The following is an 8,293-nucleotide window of genomic DNA, read 5'->3' on the forward strand; positions in this document are numbered from 1 at the left end:
CAGCCTGGGGGACCTGCCTTTCAGTCTGCCCCGCACAGAACCCGCTGCCAAGCGGCTTGGGCGCTGTGATGAGTGTAGCAGCTGCACCAGTTTTCCCATAAATATCCTCTTTCTGTTCCAGGACCCCCTCCAGGCCATCACACTGCAGCTGTTGACCTGTCTCCCGGTCCCCTCTGGTCTGTGCTGGTTTCTCAGCTTTGCCTTGCTTTCCATGACCTTGCCAGTCCTAAGGAGCCTGGCCAGGTATCCTGGGGAATATCCCCGGCCTGGCGTTTTTCTCATGATCAGACTGGAATTAGGTTCTGAAAAGAACGCCCCAGAGGTGAAGTGCCCCTTGTCACATTGCATACGGAGGACACGACCTGCCACAGTGACGTTGCTGGGATGTTGGTCTTCATCGTGGGAGTTTGCTGGCTTCCTCACTGTGAATTACTGTTAGAAGGTGGGAAGTTAATTGAAGGCCAGCCCAATCAGATATGGTTCTGACTGGTTTCTGAGTCATTTTCTCAGCAATGCAAATCTATAAATCCCCATCCACAGTGTGTAACACTCACAGTTACTCGTGTTGGGCTCCGAGTCCACGTGTTTTCTTTCCCAAAGCAGCAGCTCCGATCCGTGTGTACGGGATCCAGAGGGTCGCCCCGCTCTGCATGTTTAGCTTAAGGGGCTAGCGGTGGGGTCCCTGCGATCCACCAATTCCGTGCTGGCTTCAGCCAGCTTGGGTCTGTGCAGCCGCCAGGTCTGCCTCGTGGCTTCCTGCCCAGAGGGGCCGGCCCTGACCACACGGGGGCCGGGCATGGGGTACCCGCTGCCACTTTTGTTCCCTGGGGGTCAGGTGCATTGTCAGGCTCCTGGGAAGGCTCTGTGGGCCGGGGCACCAGGCCAGGTTGGTGGCTCCCCTGCTCCCAGGTCGCACACAGTCGGGTCTTCACCCTGTTCCACGTGAACACCCCCAAAGACTGCCCTGCTGAAAGCCAGGGTCCCCCAGGGGTGGCCGGACCCACCTTCTCACACTCACCTCCCCTCTCCTCGACACATGGCAGCCAGACAGACCTTAATGATGCACTCAGATGCCACCCTCTGCTTAAAGCCTCTCTCAGAGGCTTCCCCCTGCACTTAACATCCAACCCAGACTTCTTTCCTCTGCCACGGCTGCAATACCCTGCCGGCGCCCCGTCCCAGCATCGACCTGGAGCCTTCTCTTCCCCTGCAGGTCTCAGCTGGAAGGTTCTCTCTGGAGGGCCTTCCCCGAGCGCAGGCTCAGGGGGCTCACTGCCCTCCTCTACTCACGGGAACCTGCTCAGTTTCTTCCTGGTGCTTATGAAACTCTTTGATGTTGGATTCATGTGTTGATTTTATTTTCCGACTCTCCTGCTGGACTAGCAGCTTCATGAGGGCAAGCGCCACCTCCGTTTGCTCCCTGGAATCTCCCTGTTTTTATTAACATTAAGTAACATTAAGAAGTCCCTGCTTGCACCAACCACACGGGGACAGTGGGAACGGGTGGCACAGCCCAGACAGAGAGCATTTATATCCTTGCAGGAAGTTCTGTTGGGCAGCGCTGATGGGCCTCAGACCCTGGCATGCAGCAATGACTCAGGTAAACCCCACATCCTGGCGCTGGGCACTAACTAACAGCCACCTGCTGGCTGTACATTAGGCCTGGGCTGTGGACCCCAGGAGGTTTTCTGGGACTAAATTTAACCAACAAGCCTGCAGATGACACACTGTGCTTCAAAGCAAATGGAGAACCTACGCATTCCCTTACCTTTAAACTTCTGCCTGTCCAGGTGGCTCTGGACAGGTAGGATGCCCCGTGTCACCAGACACCTGGCACTCTGCCTGGAATTCCCTCCTGTCCTTTAAAGGACACCAGTGCAGGGTTCCAGGAAGGGAGCAGAGGGTGGGAGGGGAGAGGAGGAAGCAGGAGGAGAGAAGCTGGGGGGGCGGGGGGAGGAAGGGAGCGGAGGGAGGCAGGGCTGCGGGCCCCAGGCATCCTTCAGGTTCATGTGGTGACCTTTTGTTTTCTTCCTTGTGAGAAAGTTGGCTCCTGCGGGGAAGGTCATCTGTATTTAGCTGGAGTTCGGGCTCCTTCCGCTCCCTTTCCTTTGGCCTTGGCTTTTCTGCATTTTTAGATTTCTGGGCCCAAGTGTTTTGGGCCAACAACCCCCAGCACACTGACTCAGGATTCACTTTCCCCACTAGAATTCTGGCTCCTTCTGCCCCCTCACACCTTCTGGCTCCACAGCTCCCTAACCGAGCCCAGGAAGGCTCCAGAACCTCAGGCCTGGCCTCTCCCTGGCCGAGCATGGAGGCTCCCAGCCGGTCCGTGCTCTGGGCCGGCAGTCTCCTTTTTTTTGTTTTCATGAGGATCTGAAAGGCTCCTTTTACCTTTTTTGGGAAAATTGCCTTTTAATTTTGTGTCCTCAGATAAACTGTGCTACTTTTTCTGTTTTGTTTTAGTTTTGTTTTTACCTGAACAATTCCTAAAGTAATCTCACTTCCACTTTCTCTCTTTCATGTCAGGAGAGAGCTGGCTGTAGAAAACTATGTATTAGATCAAAGTTTGCCGCCTACCCCTCCGGCCTTTGCAAGAATTAATGTGAGAGGCTTCGCAGAGGGGCAATCGAGAACAGAAAGTTTCCTCTGCTGCGTCTCGTGTTTCTGCGTAGAGGCCAGATTGTCAGTGCCAATTGTGAAATCCTGCAAAAACCAGCTACCGGTGAGCTCTGGTCTCCTTTCCCGGAGGCGGCCTCTTGTTGGGGATGGCGTTAGGAGGCCGCTGGCGCGTGACCTCCGAACGTCACCAGCCGCCTCTACCTGGTGGACACATCGCTACAGCTGACGGGGAAGAAGGCAGCGCCTTCCCGGGCCGCCCCGTCCTGGCCGCCCCGTCCTGCCGGCGCCTTCCCGGGCCGCCTCCTCCGCGGAGCCCGCCCTGGCCCTGCCCGTTCCCCGGAAACTCCGCATGAACCGCCGCACCGGGGCTTCGCTCTGGGGGGCCGTGGCGCCCCCACTCCCGACTGACAACTGCCCGCAGAGTCTCTGAGGACGGCGACGCCTGTTTCCCCGCTGCGTCCCGCTGGCATCTAGCACCGAGTGGGCGCTCAACAAACACTTGTTAAATAAGCCCATGAACGGGTGTCTCAGCTTTTGGCCACTTCTGGTAATGACCATTTAAGTAATTAGGAACAACCCTCTACTAGGGCCACACAGAAAATGAGTATCTAAAAATCCTAAAGGCATAGAAGCGCTAAAAGAAGATAGTGAGGAAGTACTGGGCCACAATCTAAAAACAAAAACCAGAAAGGACGCACCGGTAAGCAAGGACGCTCCCTAAACCCCGGGGGTGGGTCCGAACAACTCAGGGGCCAACAGGAGGGGGTCTCACTGGCCCAAGGTGGGACGGACGTCAGCATCAATAAGGAAAAGACTGCAGTGTGTTACAGCACAGCCAATATGTCAAAACCCACATGTTTATAAGGGGACCTAATAAATTTTCAAAAACCTCATCAGTAATTTTAGGAGCTGTCACAGACTAGCTCATGACCCTGAAAAATGGCAAAGAAAAGGGCCCAGGCATTTAACCTGCTTCTCTGATGTGAAATAGGCCTCAGGGTGACCAAACGGTTGAGGAGCCCACATTGTTCTGTGTGTACTCAAGCTAATAAATTAAGAACGATGGAATTATAAAACTACAGTTCTGCAAAAAACTCCTAACACACAAGTAGATCTCGGCAGCGACACTGAGGGCTAGCGTCACACACACCCACCACAGATTCCACACTCGTTCGAAGGTAATAAGACAATATTATAAACAACTTCTGTATGCCAACTAAATGGACAATTTGGAAAAAGGGAACAGTTTCCTAGAAAATATAATTGATCAAAATTCACTCTAAAAGACAAAATAAAAAAAACCTGAATTGTTCTATAACCATTAAAAAAAGATGGACTCAATCATCAAAAGTCTTCCAGAAAGGAAAACACCAGGCCAGGTGTTAGGCTCAGGCCTGTAATCCCAACACTCTGGGAGGCCAAGGTGGGAGGATCGCTTGAGCTCAAGAGTTTGAGACCCCATCTCTACTAAAAATAGAAAGAAATTAGCTGGGAAACTAAAAAAAAAAAAAAAAGAAAGAAAGAAAAAAATTAGGAAAAGAAAAGCTTGAGTCATAGCATGTTAAATCATGACAGACTGATCCAATCAGACCCAATTTAAAATTTGCTGTTCACGGGGTTCAGAGATGCCCGCACTGACACGGCACAGGAGAAGGGGGTGGGGTAAGGAGTGTGTCTTTCCTAGTCAGGGATCTGGACACCGCCTCCACGTGCCACACTAAGAAAATGGTCTTCACAAAGTAAGAAAGTTTATTTTTCACAAGAAAAGCTTACATTGGATATGAGTTAACTTTTGAAAACTGAACCAATAATTCTTGCATAATACTGGGACTTGAGAAAATTGTTTCTGACAAGCCACCTGAACTAGGCATTCTTCCAAGTCTTAGGGCCACTGTTGTTATTGTGCTTAAGATTATAATAAAAACAATCCTTTAGAAAAATGCTTATTCCACTCAAATGTTCTCTGCAGCTGAGTAAACTACTCCTTGCCGAACACTTTGGGAAGATACTTAACTCTTCATGGCAGAGAGGGTGACATTTAATTCAGTTTTACTAATAATTGAAGATCTCTGTCTCTCTCTCTCTCTCTCTCTATATATATATATATAATATATATATGCGCACACGCGTGTATGTGTGTGTGTGTGTGTGTATATATATATATATAGATAGATGATAGAGATAGATGGTAGATGATAGATAGTTCACATCCTGTCTTCAACAGGTCAGAAGTAGTTAGATCAGTAGAACCACTTTTCCTTCTTCCCAATCCATAATGGAAAAAATTGCTTGCTTGTAAATGAGAAGGTGATTGTCAGTTGAAAAAGCACAATATTTTGATTATGTTTAACATTTTCTGTAAGAGAATTTGGGGTTTTCAAAATATACAAATAGAGTGTCTTTAAATCACACCACCAAAAGATATAAGTGCTCATTTTTCTAGCTTATCAGAATATTCATTCCACCATAGCTCTGATACTAAAATACAGCCTGCCTTTCCTGTCTATCTATTATACAATTGAACACCCAGTGGGATGGTAGAGAAGATAGGTATCTCCACATTGGAGCTCTGACCTTGAAAATAATATCTGAATTGCTATGGCAGCTGAGCTCTGTGCTTTGATAAACCTTCTCATGCTGTTCTATACCATAGTACAACCAAGATCACCCTTCTTTCAGATCCTAAATTATAGACTTCTGGAGTCAGAAGACTTCAAAGTTCAAAACACCCTGAGATGAATAGTGCTTTCCCGCGGATCATGGTGGATCTAGCTTGTCTTCCCCGTTACTGTTCACACTCTATGGATGCAACCAAAGTACGATCACAGAGCAAGCATGTGGTGGAGGTGGGTCTAATCTCTGGTTTCCTCGTCCCCCAGTAGTAATAGCTACCATTCCACCGAGTGCCTGCTATGCTCCTGACACTGTCATGGGGCACTTTATGTCCGTACATTATCTTTGATCCACAAAACAACCCTGGAAGGAGGTAATTTTGTTATCAGTTTTGCAAAGGAGATCAGAACCCAGATCGGTTTGGCTTCAAAGCCTGTTCTTTCCCCTCTGTTACTTTCTGAATTTTCCCTCACTTTTAGGGAAAGTGTAAATGTGTCTCCATTACAAAAACCAGACAGCCTTGGGGAGGGGAAACAGTGAAGAGTTGAAGAACCCCAGAAATGGTGTTCAGTTATCTTCCATTGACAAAAGAATCCATCATAAATTGGATTCTCTTTTCTATGAGTTGAGGCCTGTACTACTGTGAGTGGATTCTTGTCTAGGATCAGATGACATCACAGCCTAATTCCCAGGAATTGCTCTCAGGAATTCAGCATCCCTTTTGCTGTAGATGCAACATTCTTGCCCAGATTCCTAAAATCAAGCCCTAGCAAGTAAAAGACAGTGAGGAAGCGAAAGACTGAATGAGGTAGCACAGGAATTTACTCCAGTGTAGGCAGCTCAATGATTACCTCTTGTTGATTTGAGCCTTTGCTGCAGAACATTTTAAAATCACAAGGATAAACATTTTTGGTATTCATATTCCTACTCTGGGAATTATCTGTTCTTTGTTCATCAGGATCCTACACTCAGTTCCCATCAACACATCTATTAACTTCAAAGGAAACACTGTCAACATCATAGGGATGATTTCTGGAAAGATGAATTAGATCACAGATCACAACTGAAAAGCTCTGTGCATGATAAGCTTACAGGATCAGAGCTTTCTGACGGACTGGGGCACCGTGTGACTATACGATGAACAGAGGGACTTTGTAGGCAAAGCCTCAGGGAAAATGATCCCCATGTACTGTCTGCCTTTGATTGCAGAGAGAGCGTTCCTGATAGATTCTGTGGTTGACACAGTCCTGGGTGTGTTACATGTAATTGGCACTCAACCAAATGAAAGTTCAGCGGGAACTAAGCTTGGTAGGAAAGTTACTCTCCAAATTTAGGACTCCCAAGTAGAAATGCTTAACACTGGATATGTTGTAGCTATGGAGGTTGAGAAAATGAATGTTCTGGTTCCCAGACAACCTCATGTTTGGGAAACAGAACTTTAAATGAGCCCCTTGGTGGGTTAGGTGAGGGGCTGCAGTGGGGAGAGTGGTGAGTTCAAACTCAGGGTCATTGGTTTCCTAACACAGATAGGGGAGGCCTTGCTAACAGGGCGAGTGCTCTAGGCCAGTGGGTAAGAGACAGGCCACTGTCCACCCAACTCAGACATTAGCAGGAGATGCCACAGAAGCCCTGGGGACCAGGCCAGCCACACCCAGGACAGCACACGGCCAGGGCTGCCTTCCCCACCAGGACACAGGTGTGTCAGTTCCTACGGAACACAACATACCTGGAGAGGAACAGAAGTCCACCAGACGGATGCACTTACTCAGTCATCCAAGCAGAGACCGAGTTACCTAAGGAGATAGTTTAAATCATGGGGCTGGGCTGGGCTGGGGTGACCAGATGGACAGAGACAACTCTTTCCACAGTAGCTAGCCAGCAGTGGCTCATGAGGAAGATGGGCTCCATCACAGACAAGGCAAATTGCATTTTTTTTGCACATCTAAATTTGTGACCTTTATGACATATTTTCTCAGTCAAATAAATATTTATTAAGGGCCCACTTCGCGCCAGGAAACGTGTGGGGTCTAGAGAATAATAAAAGGGACCTGGCCCTTGTCCTTCTGGAGCGCACCCTGCAGGGTTCACAGCCAGTATTGATCAAATGACCACACCAACAAATACACAGTTCCAAATTGACAAGTGGCTGGGTCACATTTTTCTGAGTTAGTTTAGGCATCTCTCCATGATATACCTAAATATGATAGAGACATTAACCCCTACTCTTTTGTTTTTAATTTTTAATTGAGGTATATCTTATATACTATAAAAGACATAGATCTTAAGTGTTCAGTTGATGAGTTTGAAAAATGTATACAGCTTTCTAAGTATAAGCCAGATCAAGATATAAAATATTTCTATGTGTTTCTATATAGAACATTTCTATTTCGCTCCTGAAAATGCCCTTGTGATCCTACCCGGTGAATACCATGCTCTTGCCAGAGGCAACCACTGGATTAATTTTACATGATCTTGAACTTGGTATAAATGTTATTCTTTTGTGTCTGGATTTTATCCATATTGTTGCATATATCAAATTTGTTTCTTTTTATTGCTGAGTAGTATTCCATTTATTACTGAATATATTATAATTTATCCATTTACCTCTTGAGGGGCATTAGGTTGTTTCCACTTTTAAGAATACAGCTGCTATGAAATTCTTGTGCAATTTTTTTGGTGGACAAATGTTTTCATTTTTCTTCAGTAAATACCTAGGAGTGAGATTACTGGGTCATATGGTAAGTGTATATTTATCTTTTTAAGGTACTGCAAACAATTTTCCAAAGTGGCTGTATCAATTTACATTCTCACCAGTAACGTCTGCAAGTCCCTGTTGCTTGATATACTCTGCAACACTTGAAAATCCCCTCACATATTTATAATAGCTGTTTTAAATTGCTTGTCTGCTAAATTCAACATCTAATTTATCTATAGGTCTGTTTCTATAACCTTGATCATGGGTCACAGTTTCTGCTTTTCTGCCTGTCCAGTGTCCTTGTAAAAAGTTATTATTGTTTTGGGAATTGTGGATTCATTGTGGAGACTCTGAATTACATTACCT

Source organism: Eulemur rufifrons, chromosome 4, assembly GCF_041146395.1.
Source record: "Eulemur rufifrons isolate Redbay chromosome 4, OSU_ERuf_1, whole genome shotgun sequence".
Taxonomy (NCBI): Eukaryota; Metazoa; Chordata; class Mammalia; order Primates; family Lemuridae; genus Eulemur; species Eulemur rufifrons.